Source organism: Rhodnius prolixus, unplaced genomic scaffold, assembly GCF_049639745.1.
Source record: "Rhodnius prolixus isolate KJV_2025 unplaced genomic scaffold, Rpr scaffold_1, whole genome shotgun sequence".
Lineage (NCBI taxonomy): Eukaryota > Metazoa > Arthropoda > Insecta > Hemiptera > Reduviidae > Rhodnius > Rhodnius prolixus.
Genome location: NW_027411581.1, coordinates 40,588,208 through 40,613,944, shown reverse-complemented (window position 1 = coordinate 40,613,944; position 25,737 = coordinate 40,588,208). Strand labels below are relative to the sequence as shown.

Below are 25,737 nucleotides of genomic sequence, written 5' to 3'. Positions count from 1 at the left end.
GAACTGATTACAGGAGATTGCTCCCTTTCCGTTACTAGAAGGAAAAGGCCAAAAGGGTAGCCAAATAGGGTTCGGGTGGTCCGAGTTAGCCCAATACCAGTTTCAGCCAACTGTATTGTGATGAATCCAAGTTGATTGGTCTCAGTTCTTTGGTCACATCAACATTTCCATCATCACCTTCTTCTGCTTTGTCCGCCATTCATTATGTACGTACAATAAGAAATTTAACAAATATCTAACATCAGAGGCCCTACCAGAATTTTTTCTCGAAGCTTTGATTGGCTTGAGAATTAATAGTATTACTTATTTATTCTAAAGCTATTGTTACACTTTAAAAAACAATTAAATTATTCTTTCTAATAAAATTCTTTCTATTCTGTATATATATTTTTATAAAGAAAATCAATTTTCTGGTTGGAAAATTCTATTTTTCTTACAGATTAGATTTTCTCATTCTTAAAAGTAGCAATATTTTCTTTGACTAAAATTTCCAAAACACTTTTAAACGTCGTTTAACATTATTGCTGCTAAATAGGTGTATAATTTCAACGTAGATAACATCTCGACTTAAGATGAGTATTTTAAAAGAGCACTGCCCAGGATAAAGAATGAAGATGAATCTGCAGAAAACAGAATACTTGACCATAAAAAGAAGAGAAGAAGTTGATTTGCACATACTAGAAGCAGTATGCAATATAGTTGAAGTGTGTAAGAATTTGGGAATTGAGATGAAATGGAAAATGGCCCATGAAGTGAGGAGAGATGTCCAACGAAAAATAATATGAAGAAGAGGATATGCGAGGTGATGGCGGATCTAGGTTTGAGTTTGACATTGGATGGACAGATGATAGAGAGTGTAACCTACGAGAATTCACAAAGAGTAACATCAGTTTAATAAGTACGTAGAATTTCATTCAGATAGCAATCAGCCAAACTGACGAATATGGAGTATTAATAAAAGAAGACTTAGAAGTGTACATTAGGAGCCCTTTGGTGATCTTGTGTACGACTTTTTTTGTATTGTTTTTTGATAACCAACTTTTTCTAAGATTTCTTTGAAGCCTTAAAACTGAAACCAAGGGAAATTTGTTCTAGTTAATGAATAAAAAAGGTTTCAGTTAGTAATTATTTCATTTCAAATGTCTGCATTCAAGAGGTACTTTAAAGAAAAAGTTGAAGTAACAAATTTTAATACATTGGTTTAGATACTAAGATTTAGCAGTTATTGCTATAGTGATTAAGTTTAAATCATGATATTCGAAAATAATTAAAGCCAATCATAAATAGTAATATAAAATTCGGCAACTGATCACAACAGTTCTGTGTTCCCAGTTAACGAATGTACTTTTAGTGACAGATTTATATAAAATATTTTATTGTGCTTAATATCATTGTAAGTGGAAAGTTTCAACTAGCAATAATCACACCTCAAGAGACCTTCATCAGTTACAATATTGTCACTGCGCAAGGTTGAGTAGCTGTGGTAAATATGGCTAGCCCAATTTGTTAATTGCTTCGTTATTGTCAACATAAACTATTCTGCAAGGATCGTTTTTCTTAATTAAGTTGGAGTTTTTTTGACTATACTTCTATGATTTCACAGACAGGGGCGGGTGTTGGTCTAGTGATCAAGAGCGTGGCTTTGTAACAGGGAGATCCTCAGTTCGAATCCGGCGTATGACTAATTTTTATTTGAAAGAAAAAAATTGTTTTTAGTCAAGTATGAGCTTCCGCCCCCGTCCACCACACCTAATTGTTAGTTGGACGTTAAGCCCCGCCTGAAAAAATAGGCGATTACTTTACTCATTATCAGCGGAGAAAACTTTAACGTCTTTCTAGGCGTTTTAAATGAAATTATTTTGTGGTATAAGATTACTCAGTGGTAAATTTACCAAAATTATGTCCAAACATCCAAATATTTACATAATACTTTATGATGAAGCCGAATGTTTCGCGTAAGCTAATAAAATTAAGTATGTTTTCAGCAGAGTTGAATTAGAACTTTGGGAATTCAAGTAATAGAAGTCGTGCGTGTGTTCGTACTCAATTTTTGGTTTTTAATTCATGATTTGCTTTTATTATAAGAAGAATTATAAGGATAAGAATAACTGATTAGAATTCATAGTTATACAAATCTCAGAGTAAGATACAATCTTGATAAAAATATTTCAAGGTAGTAGTTGTATAAATGTGTCTAATACGCATTTTCATAATGTGAATATCGAATCATAATGATTTATGTATTTTGAACATTAGTCATTGTGGTCAATATCAGATAGTAGGATTTCACAGGTAACAAAACATCGATTAAGCACCTAATCCGACCGTTTCCTGCTCGGCCTAACAATGACAAATGATCTTTCAAGAAGGTTGAAAGAGAATCAGGAATAAAAGTAAAAAAAGGAGGATGGGGTAGAAGATTCTCCCCTTGGAAATAGTTAGGAGTACATCTTGGAAATAATCCTGGCGGGAGCTACTCCAGTGCCCTGCTGGGATCCCAGTTCAAGCCCGCTTGGTGGTCGTTACATAGGCGACACTGCCCTTCCATACTCTAACCATTGCTTTACTGGACGACATCGTTTCTAATGGATGGCTATGCGACGTGCCAGCATCTATTTCTATTTGTAGCCCATTCCCCTTTACCTTTGTTTAAGCTTTAACTTTGCCCCACAAATATATAAACCTTTAGTATTTATATTTATCTTAGTTTCCCAGTTCTATGGGAATGAGTTGAAGCTGGTGTTCAGACAAACCCTTATATATGTATTCACCGGTCTGATTACATATGTCCCTTCCCAAATGGTAAGCTAAACATGGTTTATCTGCATTCCTTTACAGTCTAATGTAATCCTTTTATTTATGTTAAACCAAATGTCCGTGTAGGGAGACTTTTAACGGGTGCAAATACTTTGGGGTCATGTTCAGGAAATCATTTGTGATGAAATTTAAACAAATCTGGTGCGAACCCTCTTACTTACTATCCTCAACGTTCTAATTCACAAACAAAGTTTTTTCCGAACTCCGAATATTTGAGACAATATTAAATTCTTGCAAACGTTACACTGTTTTTCAAAAATTTCGTTACAATGAAACTTACTTTGGATGCCTTCCCTAACTTCTCCTCAATATTGGCCATAAAATTAATTTTAAAGGAGATAATATTCAAAGCTGTCCAAAAAAGACCAAGAGATGTGTCTTTAGTTAAAATCTAAAATGTACTGTAGTATATTTAGTTATTTTCTTTTGTAGGAGTTTTTTTTTAATTTTGTGATGTTTATAAATGTAAATATAATTAATAAAGACAATTATTATTATTATATTCAAAGCAATTCATGTGAAGTTTATAGAAATCTCAGGAGCTGATTTCGAGAAAATCTCAAAAACAGGAACATTTCATTAAGAATCGGAGTGACTTCCTGAGTGAGGAGTTAGTTCTCTTCAAACTGGGATTCAGCAACACTATCAATCCTACTTAAAAATGTTCTCAAATGGTAGTTCACGGTACATTACAAAACTGGTACCCTAGAGGGAATCTACTCCTCCCTCTGATTCAGAAATACCCCTCATCGAATTTTCCTAAAAAACGTTTCAAATATAAGTAGATAGATTTATGTATTTGTAATCACTAAACGAAGTTTGACACAATCGTTGGAGCAGTTTTGGGAAAATATCGAACTAGTGGAAAAATCGATTCAACAATGTCGCTCTTCCAGAAGGCCGATTGGAAATTTTGTCGTCTTGATGTTCTTAATAAACGAGCTAAAAAATTATACTTAGGGTTGTTTAGTTATAGTTTGTTACTAAATAACAATTACGTATGTAGTAATTTTATCTAAATAGAATCTATAATAGAATGGACAGCATTATCTTTACAGTCATTAATCTAAACTGCACAGGCAATTTTCATGCCATTAGTAAAAAAAAAAAAAAAAAAAAAAAACAGTAATAAAGGAACATGTTAATTTGTATGATATGAAAAATGTTAGTGGCCATCGTTTCCGTAAGTTATCCACATCAGGAATATTTCCTCTGCGCGCTGATATCATCTGTTTGTATTTAGAGGGGAAGTTATTAGCAGATAACTGTGTCCACTCAACTGGATTCCTTCATTTACTTAAACTGGAATTTTGAGTTTTTTATCCTTAATCAAATAGCATCCTTTCGTTTTCAATATGTAATGCTGAAATATTGTTGCATACAATTAATTTTTTTTTTTTTTGTTTATTCAGAGCAATTGCTTTTTTCTTAAAATGAATTAGATGAAATCGTTGTCAGAATTATTACCATTATTTTTAAAAAAATGCTTACATAATAAATGATGGCACTGTTATCTTGTCCTTTTTAACTATCTATTCTATAAGCATCTAAACTTCATTGTTTACAGGTTAATAAGTGAAGAGACAACCTGAAATTGTTACCTAAGATGAAGTAATTTGGTGACCTGACGCTGTTTTAATCAAAGTAATTTAATGAATTTAATGAGTTTTCTTTGTTAGATTATCCAATAACTGTCCTGAAAACTTACTGGATTTACTGACGACATTTTCTAAGTGACTAACTAGGGTACTTTTTTGATAAATAATTACATATTAGTTTTTCTACACATTCGGTTTTGGTCCCAAATTTAAGGATTAATTTTGAAATTGATACATTATCGACCATAAACTGAATTGGAAATATTCCAAACTAAACATTCACTGCTCACTATTTTGAGAGCAAGAGTTAGCCACGAAATTTCACTTATTTCAGTAACGTCTTTGAACCCTCATAAAAATATTATTATCCACCCACAATTATTTATACTTATCTTTCAATTTATTAATTTTCAGTACTCTGATTCTGCATCTGAATCTTTACAAAGCATATTTTTAAGTGTCCAATACATTTCAGTAATTATAGCTTTTTAATAAATGGTTGCCAGCTAAGCGAATGGCTAAGTGAATGGCTGATGGGGCATCAAAATAAATAATTTACATTACTTATTGTCACATTAAATAATTTAAACCTTAGGGTTGTTACCTTAGGGCAAGCTGGAAAGATTAGATTCTAAAGGTGTTCATTAAAAATCCTAATAGTTACAACGCGAGACAAAGAGTTTATTAGTGCTGCACGAGAAACGAGACAAATCTCGGTACCGAGACCGAGACCGAGACGAGACTTGAGCAACCGAGACCGAGACCGAGATCGAGACATGATATATATCTCGTTGAGAAATCTCGGTCTCGTCTCGGTTTTTCAAATATTAATTTTTAGCCACAAAATTATAAAATTGTGTTCTTTATTAATAAATAATCATTACGGGTATTGAATTAATTATTAAAAGATACGATTTTATTATACAGGGTGACCATGGTTACAGGCTCCACCCACTTTTTTTTTTAACGGCGGGAAATTTCGAAAAAATAAAAAACACGTGTTTAATCATTTTTAGTCTAGTTTATTTTCAGTGATTGAGCCATTTTTTAAACCCGTGTATCTCGAGAGACAGCATCCAACTTTTGTTTTTCAAATGGAACGTTATATTTTTGTTGCATATTTTTATAGTATTTGAGCTCCTAAAAAAAACAAAAAACATTTTTTGAAATCGGTTAGGTTTTTCAAAAGTTATGGTAATTTAAAATATGAAAAACAAATTTCAGTTTATTGTCAAAATTACGTTATTTTTTTTAAAGAATCTGTTCAAACTGGGCACTATTAACGGATAGGCAAGCCAAAACTCTGGACTCCCACGCTTTGCAAGTAGGAGCACTTACGGTGGCGAAGTCAAGATCTAGGCAGGCTAGAGTTATTCGACGGAGGCGACTAGCAAACATACTTTACTGTAAATTTCTCATATTAACCATTAAATAAAATCCAAGGCCTAAGACCGGGAATCGAACCTAGTACCACAATACACATTACTCGTAGCTTCGCAGGTCTCGCACTGCTCGGCTACCGTGGCGGGCCCCTTCGAATTACATAATTTTTACATAAATTCACTAAATTTCACTATTCATATCATTCATTCATTCAATTTCATAAATTTCACTATTAATAATCTAATACTTTGAACTTAGATATTATTTGAATTATATTTTAGAATTTTGGAATTAGTGAATTTGAAAAAAAAAGATTATCTATGCACCTAAAAAATAATGCCACAAATTTTCGTTTTTAAGATACACTTTGCCCAAGCATTGATACATAAAAGAGCTTTTACTGAGTCAGAAGTTAGAGAAGATCTTCTATTGGTCATTATCATCGCAGCTTGCGAAAATAATCTTTCCGATGGCACTGAAGTTGCACAGATACTAAAAATATCTCTCGCCATTCTAGACAAATTTTTGAAGGAATTCTCAAGTGTTTTCCACCATTCTAAAATGTCAACTTCTACTGGTGCTTGGTCTAATTTGGTGTAATTAATTATTTCTGTCTTCCATGCTTCGGTGATATTTGCTGATTTTTGAGCAAATGGTGCAAAAATATTGATGCAGTCGTCGTCGTCGTCAAAATGTGAATCATCAGATTCTTTATCTTTACCAACAGCCATAACTAATGGAGCGGGAAGTTTGTTGGGAGTTGTATTTTTTATTTCACGAATCGACTTGTTATAGCAGGCAGATATGTTATTTGGGTCTTTCATTTGGCGCGTTTTTAACATCTTTTTGAAATTATATAAAGATATATAACAGTAATAGTAATATATGATGCATTGAAGTGTAAGTAGTGGTCTTCTTTTACACACATTTTCATTACCAATATATAAATTAAAATAATTATTAGAAAATAATAACATTTTTTGAAAAGATTATTAATTTTATTAAAAAATGATTAATTAATTTTTTAAAAAACCAAGACCGAGACCGAGATATCTCGACGAGACCGAGACTGCATAAAGTCTCGCCTCGTCTCGGTCTCGTGCAGCACTAGAGTTTATTATTGCATTCACCAGTCACAGTCCTTCTTTACAGTCTTATAGGTGTAATTTAGGATCTGTTTAGTGGATGCTAGGTAAAGTATGAAGCTGTGGATTTTCTTCCTAGAAGTGTCGAATTCTTAATCATTCACACTAAGTAATTTTAATTTGAAATGGCCTGTTAGTCCGAAAGTTCCCAGTGGCATCTGCATTTAAAGTTTTTATTTATTATAATTATTATTATTATACTCCCGTTTAATCTCATTTCAGTTTTGTATTTTTAGTAGAATGAGCAATTGTTCGATACGGTTCTTCGTGTCATTAAAAAAAAGTAGAGAACGTGCTTTTGCTTTCAGAGACAAATGGGAGTTGTTATTCAAATGATTTATGTAAAAATTAAAACTTAACAAAACTGTTCCTTAATTTCATTTCTCTCTTAAAAGTTTCGTTTTCGTCAAGTTTTGTATTTCCTGAATTTAGACTCTTTTTTTTTTGTAAACAGCTTAATTCTTACTCAACCCGCCAGAAGATGAAAGGTGTTGAAAGTGATGAAGAGAGCGGTATCAATGATCAGTCTTCATAGTCAGCTGTTGAGTGATGTGCAAATCAGAAATGAAGTTGAAGAACAAATCGCTATGGACGATAAACTTTGTTGCAATGATGCATTCAGTTGTTTATCTGACGCTCCAGAAGAACAATCTCTTACTAAACATGGTTAGTCTTTGCTATCTCCAAGATAGGTCATCTACGGAAGAAAGTCAATTATCTGTTGTTCAAGATCATCCAACTACTGTTTAAGGAGAGAACCATTCACCCGTACAAGAGAAAAAGGAAACTCTGTTCCACCAAGTGAATAAGACAACAGAGAGGTTTATAAAGCTTGAGGTCGAAAAAGAACTTAATTCAATTAGCCGACTTAGGTAATTTGGAAGAAAACTTTCTTCTACACTGGGGCCCGTCTTTGTTACGCTTCCAGGGGTTTGGACAATTGTTTAGTGATGGAATAGAAACACTGATTCTGTGGCAGAGCTTACTATTCAGCTATTCAGGGAAATCTCTCGCTGAAGAATCGAAAGTTTAAATAGCTACGTTATCGACTCTGAACTGATGACAAATTATTTGAGATTTCGTACTAATGTTGGAAGAACCATTAATTTATTGACATTGACGTGACATTGATTCTATATTCAAAAATGCATTGGCTTCTTAAAAAATGAAATTGACTAAAGAGTTATCCTGCAGGAATATTACCGGAAATGGGGAACTATATAAAAAATAAAAACCGAATAATTCATCGTATATTTAAAAGCTGAAAGAACAGAAGAAGATGACATTGCCACAAAGAAAAAGAAAGATGTGACGAAGTGCAATTTGAAGGTTCAAGTGCACTGTTTTCATGATCAGCTCTAACTATTACCTAATTAATGTTTAGTATAATTTATAGATAAACAAAAAATATTCAAAATTGATATATTTATTCATTTCCATTTGCGTAGTTATACTCTTAACCATCCTATAATGCCCGACTATTAATGATAATGAATAAGAATCAATGAAATAAAAGTAAAATTAAATATTTCATTAATCCTAAATAAAATAAAATAAAAATTGAAAATAATAAAAAGCCTTATTTTTTAAAGCCCAGTTTTTGAAATAGCACTGCACTAAATTTGGGCTAGGATTCGAAAAAACTTTTGCACCAGCTTCTCTGGACTTCTAACGGCTACAAGCCAGAATTTCACAATGCTATAAAAAGGTTTCTGGCACCTTCAAAAATTCACCCGAGTCAAGTGAACTGCCGCCTTATTGCCAAGCCACATTGTAAGGGCGAAGTTCATCATACTTGTGTTTTGTAGCAACAGAAACTTCGTTTTTGTTTTAGAAGTTGTGCGCCCTGGGAATCTCTAAACGTGAAGTTTTTGAACTTGATTTACTATCCTACACATTTATAATGCAAAAAACCTCTTTGATACTTTTTCCAGCAAAATTAAATTTGTAAGCTCTGTGGGTAAGACTCTCATTCAAACTGCATTTCGGTGTAACTGGGGCTTGACGAAAGCAGCAGTACAATCTAGTTACAAGTTAGTATCTTCCCTTCTCTATTCTGTTTGGTGCAGAACGTTCTAACCCACTCTCACGACTTAGCAAAACTTCTGCGACTTCCGCTTTTTTATATAGATTAGATTAATCAAAGCGGACGGCTAAGGCAGAAGAAACTTAGGCAATGAATGACTACTAACCATCGTCCATCAACGTCCACTTTTGATGTCCACTTGGGAGCACAAAAAGCGTTCAGCTGAAAAATGCTGGATGATACTATTATGTACCAGATTACGTAGCATGGCGATCCCAGTGTTTTGTACAAACCAAGACAATTCGTTTAAGTTAACAGAGCATCAATTTCGGGAAGGGAGACGCTCTTAAATAAGCTCAACAACCTTCTACGTAGTAATTTTTATTTATTCATTTATTTAGCACGAAGTGTTCCAATTTTGATCTAGTGATCAAAATTTTTTGACCGAAAGTACCATTTTACAGATTTCTTTAAATTTTTTGACGTTTACCGCAATAATTGCAACAAATTTCTTTTAACTTAACGCACTAATTGAGATTGTATAAATCTATAACGATTACTTTTTATTTTTGTATGAACTTTCCTAATTAAAAAAGAAGATAACTAAGGATGCAACTTAAATTAGCCACTTTAATTAGAATGTTGGTAAAAGTAACTGTTTAGAATTTTCTTTTCGGTGTATAAAAACAATTGTCTCAGACTTGCAAAGCAGTGTCCCTTACATACTGATTTTTATAGACTCTACAATCCAGTTTATAGTCGTTCCGAATGTACACATTGGGGCGAAGAGGCTATTGTTATTTGAACGTGAATTTTATGCATGCATGTTGTATACTGGTTTGTGTGAGTGTATTGAACCAACGAATTGTGCCTGCTGCAAGTGCAATTGGGCACAGGTCTCCTCTTATTTAATAATGCAAAACACTGGGACTCACCAGGACCCCTCTATTCGCCAATGCAAGGCTTTTCCTAGTATCTGCTCTTTCAAATCCTAAACTACCTACTCTTTTTTCTTAACCTAAGAAGAGTATTTTACAATAGAACACCGGAAGTGTTTCCTGAATGTTTCCTTACCCAGCTCGGCACAAATCGAACTGAATGCCACCTAAATCATCTGATAATTAATGTATTTGCCCTTTCTCTTTCACTACTAGTTAGAGAAGGAACTGCAGTCGTACCAACTTACGATTTTGTTGAGATTTAACCGGAAATATCCGATTTGAGGTCCAAAAAAGTGGTTTTTACAAACCAGAGTTACGCCAAAATAAAGGTTTTGTTCAATTTCGAACAGGAAGTACCGTTTTACTGAGTAGATTTTTCAGTATTTCGAGATTTTCTACTTTCTTTAAACTAGGCGCTCTAGTTGCATATTTGTAGGTATGTGACTTATTTCCTTGAAAAATTAGATCAAGTAAGCGGATTTCTCAGCAACGAATTGTTAGTGTCAATATTCGGTCTCATCACTTTTGAAATGTTGAGCAATGTTAAATGCTACAATCTTACAGCCATGCCAGTTACAAGCGCACATCTTACATCAGCTTCATACAACTTACAGACAAACTTACATAAAAATAGAATCCTTGGCAAAGAAATAGCGAATTAAAATCAATCCACAGATACGCCAGCATGCCACGTTTACTCTCCGGCGGTGTTCCTGTCCTCTACAACAGCAATCCTCTTTCTTCCACAGATCTGGTGTGCTATTTTGGGCTCTTCATTGGCAAACAACATAGGGGATGGTTACTTAAGTCGTACTCCCAAAGAAAAATTGATCCAAAACAGAAGAATTTGTTCGTAAACACATAGGTTATAATTTTTATTGGGAACAGCTGTATACATTAAGTACAAGTACAAAAAAACTTAAACATTACTTGTTTACATTTTCTTTAAAACAACAAAATGTAAAAAAGTCAAATCGATACGACTAAGGAAACCTTGATCTTAAGTCGTACCTCCTATTCCCTAAGTCTAAAATTACGCCCATTAAGTAGATTTAGCGCTTATAAATAACACAATTATTTGCAATTAATACAAAAGTATTTTTTAGTTCTTTTGGACACACCAGCACATACATCATGTACCCAAAACTTGCATTTTAAACATTGAATCATGCTTTCTTCACGGTTCTCCAAAACATATTTTGCAAAACTAGTTTTTAATATTCACGCTTTTACTTTTACTGCTTTTCTGATATATATCTATCATTTTTTTTTTTTTATTCTCATTATTTTCGAGATCATTCATCATTTCGAGAGAAGCAGTTAATTCTTTAGTTGATGTAGTGCGTGTGCTCGATTTCTCATTGAAGCGCGTTAGTCCATGCCAATATAATGTACGGATGCTTAAATGGTACCACCGGTACGACTTAGGAAATATATGGGAGTATGACTTAAGATACAATGTTCTATCAACTTCATATGATCCCAAAGTAATGCTGTATTAAGCTTTTACAAAATCCATGAGACAAATAATGCACTGATAGATGTATAATATCAATTTAACATTCAATGTGCAATTATCTACCTTGTACTTATCCAAAGAAGATTACAAATACACGATAAAAGTAAGAAGAATAAGTCGCAAAACGAATTTACAATGAAAATAGCTTTTCCATTATTCCACGGGAGATCACGTTTGAACACGCGCTAGGTATGGTCTACCACTATATAAATTCAGTGTTACTAGTTGTATAGCGTAAACAGTTTCCTCAAAATCACTGAGGTACGACTTAAGCACCGGTACGACTTAAGCAACCTTCCCCTACGTGAAATACACATACAAGTCTTATCGCGCGAACTTCTTTACAGACTACCAGGGCAATGCTTCAAATTGCCTGTAGAACTGAAACGATTGATTTGTATTATACCATATTCATACCTGTGTGGACATACGGACTAGAGCTGTGTGGTTCAGCAAACATACCGACCAAAACAACGATTTCCTCTAGAGAGTGCTAGTGTTGGGTAGTTTCTGTCCACCTGTCTTCGGCTTTTACCATAAAGCTAAAATTATTTTTTATATACAATAAAAGCAAACTTGCTATCAAAGTTATGTGTATTTTTAGTTCAGTAAATCAATAAATAGCATATGTATTTAGTTAGATCTATAAGGTCAATAGATTTAAAGGAATAATCCTCTTTCCAACAATATCATACTTTATTCCCCGAGTAACCGACGATTTCGCAACGGAAATGGCCATTGTTGATGATCATGATGATTATTAGCTTTACAAATTATATCCTGTTAAGATTAAATAGATAAGAAAAATAAAGATAATATAAATCGCGCGGTCAATAGCAGTATAATTGAATTTATCTATATTTAATGAAAGCATTCTTTACAGATAAACCACCATATAATCCTGTTATTAGATGGATGACCATCGGGCAAAATGGGACTCTTGTTTACCCTTGGGTTTTCGATTGCGGCTCACTGGTCATAAATACAAGGCAGACCACAATGGAGATTGTGTGACTCATCTTGAGTATGCGGGAGACATTAAGTTAAATAAATAATATGCACTTAGCGTTAAAGCAGCGAGGTATTATTTTTTTTTGACGTATATGTATTGCTATATTTAGAGATTAGATATAGCTAGAAATTTATTCCTCCCTCTATATTTATTGAGCAAAGTCTGAACGTAGTTTGGTGATTCAAATTAAAGGGAGCTTCTTCTGAGATTGAAGGCCTATTTTCTTTAAATGGCCTCACTGTTAGCTATCTTTCAAATTATTTTGTATTCAGTAAATCTGTATTAGAAGCCTAAGCGTTAATTCGTTCTATATACAAAGCGAGGAAATAAATTTCAACTGATACCTACAGTTTCCTTGATTTTATAAAATGTAAATTATTAAAATGTTACTGATTTAAAAGTGTGCTATGGGTATACAAAGTTTAATAATAGTTAAAGCTGGTTTCGAGGAAACTTCCAAAAAGTGGACAATCTATTCTGTAGTAAAGTATCTACAGAATCAATCAACAGACAATCAACCCACAGAACTTATCTAAGTAGATAAGATACATCGGTAATGTAATTAAACAATTACGTCTTAAAAGGAAAACATTCTTTAAACGTGTCCAAGTTTCGTTGTAGATTTTTGGAAGGCAGTAAAATTGTAGTGAAATACTTTGAAGATCTGTGAAACTCTGATGAAATACTTTGAAGATCTGTAAAACTTAGAGGAAATAATTTTAGTACAAAGGGTTTAGCTTAGCTCCATCGGCAAACGTAGAAAGCATTGAACATTCCAAGGTTACAGTGAGGATAAGTATTTGAGCATTCCATATTAAATCTCCTAGGCTATTATTTTACATTTACTTAGTTCCTCATACATTTGGTCTCGTTTGGAGTGAATGGGTTCACTTTAGAAGATATTGAGCCAGCTGAAATGAATTCTAGCCAACCTTCTAGAAGAAAAAAAATGTCCACTTTAAACGAATGTGCAGACCAGTAATGTAGTATTCGTGACTTTTAAAAATCCGCTACCCCTACTTCCAGGCACTTTCCCCTACTTTAAGAATTCAAAATATCACGGCTGCAGGGCAATATATATTTGGACCACGTAGCCACGTGTGAGTACACACGTGTGTAGTACCAAATAGGGGCACTTTTACCGACACGATGTCAATATTTGATGCTAAGGAAAGTCCACCCGCCTTGCCCGTCCTGTTCATGACTTCCACACTTACTTCTCCACCAGGCTTCAATCTAGAATTCTCTCGTGTCCCTCCGAGTCGCAGATTCTTTAACATAATGATACAGTTGAGCAAGCAGGATATGGATTTACCCACAAACTCGCTTCCTTAAACGTTGTCTTCACTGAATATTTACAAATACGTAGGAATGTAGTAATTTTTATCCTAGTTTTATTTTATTTTCTTAAATTTATTATTTAACTGCCTGGTTACAAATTAATTCAGAATATTTTGATAGCGCAATTAGCTTATAGAATTCTTGTAAAGAAAATAGCTATTTATGGTACAAGTGCAGAAAGCAATCAGCGAATCCCATACACCTGGACAAGGGTATTCTCTCAGGTTTTCGTTCTGCTTCCGTTTCAATGAGTTAGAAGATAAACTCCAAATATCGGAAAGAGTATCCTCTGAGTAGCTAGAATAATATTTTAGAATATTTGGATTAGCTTAAGCTTTAAGAATATTAAAGGTATGAAATAAATTAAAATTGTAGTTCTAAATTAAAATTTCTATCCTTCCACCCTTTTACCTAAACCTCACTCCTCTTCCCACAACAGATTGTGTTAAGTACCTAGGACTCTTCATGGACAAACGCCTAACCTGGAATCCACATGCTAGACTCAAACGGAAAGAACTGAACAGACGATACAAACTTCTCTCTAGACTTCTCGACAAGCGATCTAAACTCTCTCTACAGAATAAACGACTTATCTACACTATGATACTGAAACCTGCCTGGACTTACGGAATGGAACTTTGGGGCTCAGCCAAAGCTTCCAATATCTACAGAATCCAATCCTTCCAGTCAAAAACTCTCCGTCGAATCGCTAATGCTCCTTACTTTGTTTCCAATCATACCTTGCACCGAGATTTCCTTGTTCCTTATGTTTCAGAAGCTGTAAGATCCCGTTACTTTAAATTCCACACATCAATCACCTCACATCCCAATCCTCTAGTAGCTCAACTTACCACTCTACCAGGAAATCCTCCCAGGCGGTTGAAGCGCAGGTGGCCACGCGATCTTCTAAATGAAGTAAGAGCCAATGTACAGTAGTGGACTGTACCACTTTGGGAGTTTCACCAATGGGTACGTATTCATGTATCCATGTATTCATGTATGTATCTATTCCACTTTCATGTTGTATCAGCTTCACTTGATGCAGAATTATTCTGCAGTTGTGAAAATAAATAAATTTAAAAAAAAAAAAAATTAAAATTTAGCTTTTACAAATTAATTTTTTTATATTAATATTTATTTTTATTTTTTTTTTTATGATTTAAGGCACGCTAACATCTAAGGTTATTGGCGCCCGGAGCTTTTTTCAGTGCACTGCCGGCCTCCGGACAGTGATCTCTCGTTACAGACAACACTGTCCTTCACCGGACAGTGAGCTGTTAGAAGCTCCCTAGGAAGAGAAAATCTATGGGTCAGCAGCTGGATTCGAACCCGGGACCTCCGCGTGGGAGTCCAGTACGCTAACCGTATAGCTAATCCCTTCCTTCATTAATATTCATTGAACTTACAATTGTTTACATAAGTGGTACGTTGACTATTATTGTTGCTATTATATTAGTAAGATTTGAGTAAGTTATTTGTTAGTTTTTTTGCAACTAATTTGATTTAAGGGAAATGTAATCCGACTTTTAATATTGTTTGTCGAGAACGTAAGATTGAGAGTCCATTTTTAGAAAAAAGGTTGGATTGCATTACTCTATCTCTTTTTAATGTTCAAAATTTCTGTGGTATCTCTGTAGCTCTTTGAAATTCCCTCACTGGTGCTATTGCTAAGAAAGAAGCTAGTTGGACCTGATGCCAGAGCTCCCTTTTTAATTCATTTCCATCTTTTTAAGGAAATGCACGATAAAAACGAATAAAACTTTTTTTGGGGCTCAAGAAATCGGTATTACGAAACTCCATTAAAATATCCAAATACATAGTTAACTTTAAAAAGATATTACACTCCTGATAATTCGTAGGTAAGACAAGTATATATATAAAAATAAATAAATCTAGAGCTCCTTCATTGTGTAAATTTAGCATAAAAATACATCGTCCCTGATCACAAGCCTCCCTTCTTCCTGAAGGCTAAATGCCCTTAGGGACAAATAATATAATAACATTGTGGAAGATGTATTCATTGAAAGCTCAGAGTGCAACTGGAGAACGAACGCCTGTGGTCAAAAATTTATATATTTAAATATATAAAGATTCGCTTTATAATACTCGTACAGTGCATTATTTTTAGCCTCTTTACAATACCAATAGTCCTTAAGGAGAATTTAATTCAGTTGTTGATAATTTGCACTACAGATTTGAATAATTAATATCAAAGCAAACCATAAACTAGCTTTGTTATGGTTTAATTATAATTTCCAACATAATGTTATGATTATCGCAGATACACACATTAATTAATATGGGGATAGGTTAGGAGTACTGTGTTCTCTGGTGTAAATTTAGGGACATATGTTATATACCTACTAGCAATGTGGTTATAAATTAACCGGTAATTGGACCTTATATAATTCAAATCTTTGGTGCAATGGTCAAACGTTACTCAAAACGTTTACGCAAAAACCCATTTGTTAAGTTTAAATATTTACGAAAAGGAAGTGAAATTCTCGCCGATTTCAGACTTTTTTATGTTTGTTTTTTCTAGCATCTCTTGTAGTGTTTTGGGCAGAAATCACCTGGAAAGAGTGCAACGACAGCAGCACCGTGTATAAGGTGCATAAAGCTGTTCCATAGCCGGATGGTGGGCAAATAAGACCATCTTCAGTGTAACTAGGGAGTGCACCTCCATCCGGCATTCAATCGGAGCCGCTTTAAGCACTGTACACACGGTGCAGCTGTCGTTGCACTCGATTAAGAGCTATGTAGTCCGATTCTGGAACTTCTCCACTAACTGCTCTCCTAGCTACGGAGTCAGCCTGCTCATTGCCCGGGTGTCCAAATGAATATAACTGAAATAATAATATTTTGGAAAAGTGATATTAAGGATAATAAAATGTTTTGAAGCACTGTAACCATTGTAAAAATATTGTTTAAACTTTAAAGAGTACGGATAGTGTGTCGGGTACAGATAGTTAAGTTCTTCTTTGTGATAACAATGATGTTTAGGGTTTAATAAATGGAAACCATCTTGGCGGTGTAAATGCTGCTTACGGATGGTAAGGACAACATATTCTGTTGGTCATGGACCACTGCCGTTAGTTTTCCAACACTCTGAGAAGCACTCTGAGCTTTCAATGAATACATCGCCCACAATGTTATTATATTATTTGTCCCTAAGTGCATTTAACCTTCAGGAAGAAGGGCGGCTTGCGATCAGGGCCTTTGAATTTTTATGCATAAAATACAAGAAACAGTTCTAGATTTATTTAAATATAAATATTTTCTGTATATGTCCTATTTACGAATTGTTTGGGAGTGCAATATCTTTTTAATGGGAACTATTCGGATACTTTGAGCGAGCATCATAATATCGATTTCTTTAGCGCAAAAAACGTTTTATGCGCTTTTATCACGCATTACTTTAAAAAGATTGATTGGAAATTTTAGAATTGATTGAAAAAAAAATTTAAAGAAAACAATTGGGATTTAGTAAATTACGTGCAAGATTGATAGCGTGACTAAAAGGTGAAAAATGCAATTGCTACAGATTATGCTTTATCAAGGCGACCTCGTTTAAATAGAATTAATTAAAATTCATAGTCATATATATAACTGTATAAATGTGAATTTCTCATTATTTCATTTATTCAAATGTGGTGTGATTGCGCCAATACAGACAAAAAAACTTAATTAATTAATATGGAAATTCATGTAATATTTACTTAAAGATTTAACGTGGAGAAGCAAATAAGGTTAAAGATTAACTAATGGAGCAAATAAATTTAAAAAAAAAATATGACTGCATAAAGCAAACCAAGTACTGAAAAAGTAGAATTCCGTAGCGTGTGTTAAGCATTAAATTCATTATCTGATCCGTACGATCTAATTTAATGGGACATGCGATCACCGTTATTAACCAAGCACTCACCACTTATTTTTATATACGAGACTATATACTTAGTGTGGCAGTCAAAAATTTAAAAAAGAATTAAAAAAATCAAGAGATTGCATGAAAAGAATTGAGTGGTTCGTGCCGTCATCAATAATGTAAAATGTGTGAAAGAATATTAATTGAGTTAAGTGAAAATTATAAACAGTGTATAAATAAAGTATTCAACTTCGTTCATCTAGCGAAATTGTAATTTATATAATTTGTAATAAATAGGCACCATGGTAGCCGAGCGGTTAGAGACAAAGTCCCGCAAAGCTAATGAGAATTGTTGGTTAGTGGGTTCGATTCCCGGTCTTGGCCTTGGATTTTATTTAATGGTTAATTTGAGAACTTTGTAGAAAAGTATGCGACCTAGTTGCCTCCGTCCGACCATGACACCTTATTTGGTAGTTAAAAATTTACTTCTGATCTCTCTGGAATATTTGAGAAAATGTTAGGAAATATTTTAAACACGTACTATTTTTACAATCTAAGGTTAATTTGCTTAGTTTCAAATAGGATACAGTAGAAAATTACCAAGTCTATCAGATAAGGAAAGTTTATTTGTGAGACACCTAGTTGTATTGTATTTCTCAAATATTTCAGAGAGATAAGAAGTAAATGTTTAAAGTGCAATTTGTAACCTTTGACTTCCTTATTTTAAGACAGCCTACTTTAAAATTGACTATTGGTCCATCTAAAAGAGTTTCCAATGAATTAAACAACTTGATTAATAAACTAACACTGTTGAGTGCTCGTGAACACGTTTTCTTGTAGAAACAAACGTAATTTCTCATTCGAAGATAAAAGGAATCCTGGGAAATACCGTTTGAAAGCCCATTAGGCAACGAAACTTTTATAAAATGTGCCAGCACCTAGGTCTGATAATGATCACATAAGGGCTAATGAATTTTCTCAAAAATTTCGATTACTTTTATTTTCCCAGTATTCGGAGGGAGATTGAGGCTGTTTGGAGAATAACTTATGCTTCGAAATTGTGTCAAATTTTAGAAAATTTATCTGTCTTTTTAAACGTGTCATTAGTATCGGATTCGGGCTAAAACTTTCTGAGTAATAACATTTTTATTGGAAAAAAGTAATGATTTTAGAAAAAAACTTTAAAGTGACGTCACTCAAGAACAGTGGGAAATATGAAGTTGGCCAATACGTCATTGAACTCCACATTAGATGTACTACACTCAGTAGGCCTATGGACAATACTTACTGCTTCACCTCCTGCATTATAAAACGAAAAAAAAAAACAAATAAAATATTTCCACAAACGGTCCGCCGCTACAGTTTCCAAACCCGATTTCTAAGATTTCTGTGTAAAATATGTATAGAACTGATTGTCGGGTTTGATAAGGAAGAATGAAGAAGACTGGTGCAACTAACCTGTTACTTAGGCCCTATTCACAAATCTTAGCAGAAGCTTCTATATGCAATCCCTCCTCACAAGTTACATTTATGAACACAGTGTGGATTTAGTCAACATAGGATTTTCGCTTCCTATGGAAATAATAATTACATTTAATTGATAAATATTTTTAGTTTTAAGAAAATCCGTAAATCAGCATTATTGCAGGAGAATGTTTGTAAGTCCGAACATTGAGTAGAATAAATGATTATTTTTTAAATAAAAGTAAGAAACGGAAAGAAGGTTCCTTTAAACAATTCAATTATTTTTTAAATTAAATTACTTTTACCCAATGTTCTCGTTACAAATGTAGGAAAGATGATTCAATGGGAATTCGTGTATACTTTCAATGTGAAAATTTAATCGGAAGGAATTCTGTTTTTATGTCTACTTTACAAGAGGAACTTATCATGCAAATTCATTAAAATTTAAAAGCAGGGAGAGAAATATGGCATATTGTGATGTTTAGGGGATTACAGTTTATAGCCTTGGCGAAGCATGCGCAGAACAAGGGCGGAGAGTTTGATGTTTCTTTAAGAATTTCGTTTTTACTTTTTTTTTTTTTTTAATCCCTACTTTCTCAAGAAGTTAGGTTCTTCAGTTCTCCTGCGTTTCGCTGCAGCATTTATTATTTACAGATAAAAAGTATTATATAGATAGAGGGGAGAAAAGTACTGCCGCAACACCGGAAGCCGGTTAATGTATGCGCTTAAAGAAGGGGACAATGGATCCACTTGTTAGGCACGTGTGGTACTTCTTGTTGTCCAGAATTTGTAAACCATAATGTGGGATTATCCGAGAATCTCTGCGGTAGAAAGGCTAGTGCGCCATCATTACTGATACAAATTTTAAACCAGCAAGGTTGATCGGTAATTGGTGTGAATCCAGTGATAGCGGTGAATATACTTGATTTATTCAGTCACCATTGGCCATCCGATCCGCGCTACTGGCCAAGGGATTCAGCTCTATAACAAGTCGTAATTTATTCACAACATATTGCCAGTCTGGCCAACGTTAGTGTTTCCAGTTTAAAACAAATCACTTTCTCTGTTACACTCATTCACATACTGAAGTGCGTGCGGCCGAGAATTTCATTGCGTACCAATTTGGAGATTTCCTTTCATTTAGCTTAAGTTTTCATTTTTTGAACAATCTCATCCAGCCTTGAGAATTATGGCTCGATTGTCTTTCTCGACATGAAGAAAGCCTTGGATCGAGGGTTGCCCTGGAAACTCAAGGGCTAACTTCCTTTCTCTTACTTCCTCTTATTATAAAAAATTAAATTAAAATATAAGTTAATAAGGTAGCCGAGCGGTTAGAGGCGAGACCTGTGAAGCTAATATGTATTGTGGTACTGGGTTCGATTCCCTTCGATTAGGCCTTGGATTTTATTTAATGGTTAATAAAAGAAATTTCTATCGATAAAAAAAGAAATAGAAATTTGGGAGAATTTAGGTATAAAAATCATTGGCAGAAAACTGAATAATCTACGGTTTGCAGACGATGTAGTTCTGTTTGCTGCTTCTGCCGAGGAATTGTCAATTATGATCGAGGACCTCCTTCAGCAGGCGTCAAAAGCAGGTTTAGGTATAAACGCCCGAAAGACCAAGCTACTGACAAACGGACCAGAATCGGCCATAACAATAAATGGAGAAGAAATCAAGTGGGTGTCCGAAAGTGTATACTTAGGACAAACAATTTCATTCCAAAATATAACCACGCAGGAGGTGAATAGGAGAATTTCCATCAGTTGGAGAAAATTCTGGTCATTCAAGCACGTCTTTAAAGCCCCATTAACTATGGAAATAAAAAAGCAAGTGTTCAATAGTTGCATTACTCCCTGCCTTCTATATGGTGCTCAGACTTGGTCTTTGACGAGAAAAAATGAACAACGTCTACGTTGTACACAACCTGCTATGGAGAGGAGCATCCTAGGTGTGAAAAAGAAGGATAGAGTCCGAGCAACGGTAATTAGAAGAAAGACTTGTCTCACAGATGTGGTAATGACAGCTAAAAAAAAATGAAATGGAAGTGGGCTGGTCATATGTGCAGATTTGAAGATGAAAGGTGGACAAGAACTTGCGTGGAATGGTGCCCTTTCGACAGCAAAAGAAGAAGAGAGAAACAATTTCTGAGGTGGCGCGATGAACTGAAAGGAGTAGCGGGCATGGACTTTAGCAGAAAAGCAAAGTCTAGAGTAGAGTGGGCAACTATGGGAGAGGCCTTTGCCCAGAAATGGGCCTAATTCCAAACCAAGTTTTAACTTATGTTTATTTCAATTATATTATTATTATAATTATTTTTATTATTATTTGTGGATTAGTTATTTTTTATATCAATTTAATTAAGTGTAAACTTTCATTCCTTTTTTAGTTATTAATTTTTCTATTTAAATTTATAACAACGAAATTTTTATGTAATTGGTTTAATTTATTTATTTTGGATTAATAAAGGCTATTTTTATTTATTTATTTTGGATTAATAAAGGCTATTTTTATTTATTTATTTTATTTAAAATAAATTTACAGTAAAGTATGTTTGCTAGTCGCCTCCGTCCGCTACACCTAATTGATAATTGGACGTTAAGCCCCGCCTAATTAGGCGATTACTTTACTTTTACTTACTTTATAAGTTAATAATTATTGGTAATTTATAAATTAATTTAATTTTGTAAATTTTAATTATTTAAATCTCAAGTTTACCAGTATTCTAAATTCAGTAAACTATTTAACTTTCAGCGGGTTGCCTTTATAGTCTAAGTTTATAGTTTTTCTTTTAAATTATTCTTCAGAATTAAAAATTTTTCAATCCGTATTGCAATTTTCCACCTGCTACGCTCTTGCAGGCTAAACCTAGCTTCGGCTAGTGAAACCCAACTTCTTCCACCCCGTGTACCATAAACTCAACCTTAAAAGAAAAATGAGAAGTTTATATATTCTAGGTGGTACAGTGGTTTGGCGATTGATGAATTTTGCCGTGGAACTTAAAGCTCAACTTTTGTACTCAAGCCCCCTATGTATGATTTATCATCAAGGAGATCTTAAAAAAAACATCTTAAATTCTCTTGTAATATTCCACGTATTACTTACTAGATGAATTTTCCATTCTGCGGTAGTTTGTCTTGTCCCAGCTTTGAATATGACGTCACGTCAGCATATACTATGCGTTGCTAGACTAAAGCCTACAAGTCACGCAGGCTATACCTTTTTCTTATCCTTCTCTAGTTTTGTAGTAAACCTATACGCATGGCTGTATTTACTGGCGCCACTGAGATGACGACAGAAGAACCACAAGGTTCTTGAGGATGGCGAACATCGCTTACATGAGAATAAAAATAAAGTATTCTCCCAGACTGTAGAAGAGAATTTGCTTACGTCTTACCGTCTTCTTCTTATTCTTCCAGCTCTTGTACTTCATGTACACTTAGATGGGGTTGTATTGCGCTCAGCAAGTACGTATAAAGTTATCCGCCTTTACGTAGTATAACGTTACCTACTTAGTATGTGAAGCGTTGTGTGTCGTTAGAGATTCTACTGGTGTACACCGCTAAGTCGTGCACTGCTCTTATTGGTCCAAACATTTATTTAACCCAAGTTGTAAAACTTACACAATCATGTGACATGTAAACAATAAATAGTACAATACTGTTCTTGTCTTCAATAAATCTAATTGGCCTTTTGAATAGAAATTGAGTTTAATTACACATGACGCAATCCTTTCACGTAGTTAGACGGTAAAATTGTTTCGCAGTAAATTGGCCTATTCTAGGTTTTAGTTCTCATTAAAGTTAGGCCTCCCTTCTTGCCCTATCAGAAAACAAGGAGAATGAGATACACTTTGTCCTAAACAAAGCCTAATGTTCACTTGATTGAATGTTCAATTACATTGTTAATAATTTTAATGACAATAATTAATTACTGTACAGCTTAAACATTAGAATACATCATAAATCATTACGCACCTAGAAATATGAAACTTTTCAAATCAATTAACGGGAGATTTAGTATTACCAACCTTGTTAGGAGAAAATTTTGCATTAACGCAGATATCCGATTTTCAGTTTTCTTTGGGAAAATCTGTTTTTAAGTTTCCTGAGTTTTTATTTTTAAACTTTGAGCAACGATGATACCCAGTGGAAGAATCAATTGTTAACTAAAAGGAATCTAGTGAAGGTCAGTGAAGGCGCTGACTTGCTTAGCTGAACCTTTCATGACGCTTGAAGGTACTTAGCGATGATCTAAATGATCACTTAATAAGAACTAATGCAGACAGCATGATCTAATATCAGTACAATACGAAGAAGTTTAAAAAACGTCAGGTTACCATATCTTGCAAAGAGCGCAAGCAGCTTTAAACCATAGAAATTAAAATTGGGTACCATAAATGATTCAGCATTAATATAATATTTATTGGAATTTGCCTCACTGAAATATTCAATTTCATAACTAAATAACTTACAATATCTTATTCTTGGTATATTAGGATATCTGAAGCAATTGTATCTTCCTAAACTCACTATGAGCGTTACTTTTTTATAATATAATGATGGAAATTGGCAAATGACGACATTTTTGACATTCTAGTTGCTTTAACAAGTTTAGATTTAATTATCTTTAGTATTTAGGCATTATCTTCTTCCAACGCTTCCTAAGAACTTCTTACAGCTCAATGTCCGGTGATGGACATTGTCGCCGGTAACGAGAGCACACTGCAAGGAGGCCGGCAGTGCACTGAAAAAAAAAAACTCTAGGTGCACTCTAGCAGTCTGCAATTGCCACACTATAAATACTTATACAAATTTGTTTGTTTTTTGTTTAAATTATTTTCAATAAAATATTGTATTCTAGTGGTAAACAGTTTTATGGCGATCATAGACATTGGTTTTGGTTCTCGTTTCTGCGCAATGGTTAGATAAAAGGATAATATTTTAAGCAACTCAGAATGTTTATTGCGAAAATATCGCAAACAAAACCAGGCCAATAGAAAGCGGAGCTGTATCAACATTTAAAACATATTTTTAAAAGTACAGTTCAAACAAAGAAAAATAAACAACTGAATGTAGAATGATAGAAATCAAATGATGTTGATAAAAGTATTAAAGTGAGAACAAACCAGGCAGATCGACTACAGAGAGCAGGTGCGAAATCGATCACGAATGTCACGATACTTGGCCAAGCTGTGCCAATATGAAACATGACGAAATTTGTCTCATTTTCATATTGTAATATCTTTCACAAGTAATTGTTTCATACTTTTTTACATAAATATCGCTAGAGGAAGTTTGACGATTTAATATACTCTGATTATGAAGATTATTTTTTGAATTTGTTTTATGTATCATCTAAGTGCATACATGTATGTGCATTAATGTGTTTATAAATAGTATATAAATCAAATCAAAAATTTTTGATCGAAGAAAGTTCAAATTTGAAGTTTAAAAGTAAAGTTAATAAATTCAAAGTTTATTTTGTGTAAAAATTCTTAGCCTCAAGAAATTTAATTGCGGTAGAAGGAATTTGGTTGTCTGTTCGCTACTGATTACATATTCTCTATTACAAGCGATAATTTGTTTTATCGAATTCGAAAACTTTTTCAGTTTTAAGGCGCATCAACATCTGAGGTTATTGGCGCCCGGAGCTTTTTTCAGTGTACTGCCGACCTCCGGCCAGTGCTTTCTCGTTACAGGCAAACATTGTTCATCACCGCACCTAGCTTCTGGATTTGAACCCCGGGACCTCTACGTGGAAATCCAATACGCTAACCGCATAGCTAATCCCCTGAAATGGATAGTTAACATACTTAACTATCGAACTCAGAACTTGGCTTTACGGGCGTTGCCTCTAACCGCTCAGCTGTTCTGTTCTTCTTTATAATAGGAGTGTCTTAGTTTCCTTTGAGAACACATTTTTTCCCTAAAGAAGTGGTAATGAACTTTCTGCCCCAAACTAAATGAAAAGCATGGATGACACCATTTCCGAGACCTAGCAAATATCTTAAAATCAAAACAATTCTTTCATTAAAGTGGATAGTCTAAAACGGTGGTTTGAACTTCTCGCAATATGTCTGTAGTATTTTATTTAGGCGCCACGGTAGCCGAGCTGTTAGAGGCGACGCCCGCAAAGCTAATACGAGGTGTGGCTATTAAATAACTGATGCTGCTACAGAAGAACTATGCATGCGCCAAATCCTAACGACCAACAGCTGTGCAGCATAAAGCCTTCTCTTTCGATTGCAGCGCCTCACGTGTTTGTAGAGAAATCTGTCTGACCGGAACCGTCGTTTGTGTAAGAGGTGTTAGTTTCGTTTTGCCGAAAAAACATGATACTACACATGTAGTAGAGCAACGAATTGTCGTGAAATTTCACATGAAACTGAGTAAAACCGCTACTGAAACTTATCATTTATTAAAAGAAGTTTAGGGTGATGAATGTTAATCCCGTGCGCGAGTTTTTGAGTGGTTCAAGCGTTTCCAAGATGGCCAAGAAGACGTCGGAGATGATGACCGCCCGGGTCGCCCTTCCACGTCCAAAACGGATAAAAATATCTATTATAATTAATCAACATTACTACCGTGAGGTGCTTGCACAACTCCGTGAAAGAGTAAGGAAAA

The 25,737-nt window shown here is 34.2% G+C and overlaps 1 pseudogene; it reads right to left on the bottom strand.

Annotated features, from left to right (window-relative positions):
• Window positions 1–1,346: 1,346 nt before the first annotated feature.
• Window positions 1,347–1,472, bottom strand: LOC141446335 (U4 spliceosomal RNA; annotated as a pseudogene).
• Between the last annotated feature and the right edge of the window lie 24,265 nt (window positions 1,473–25,737).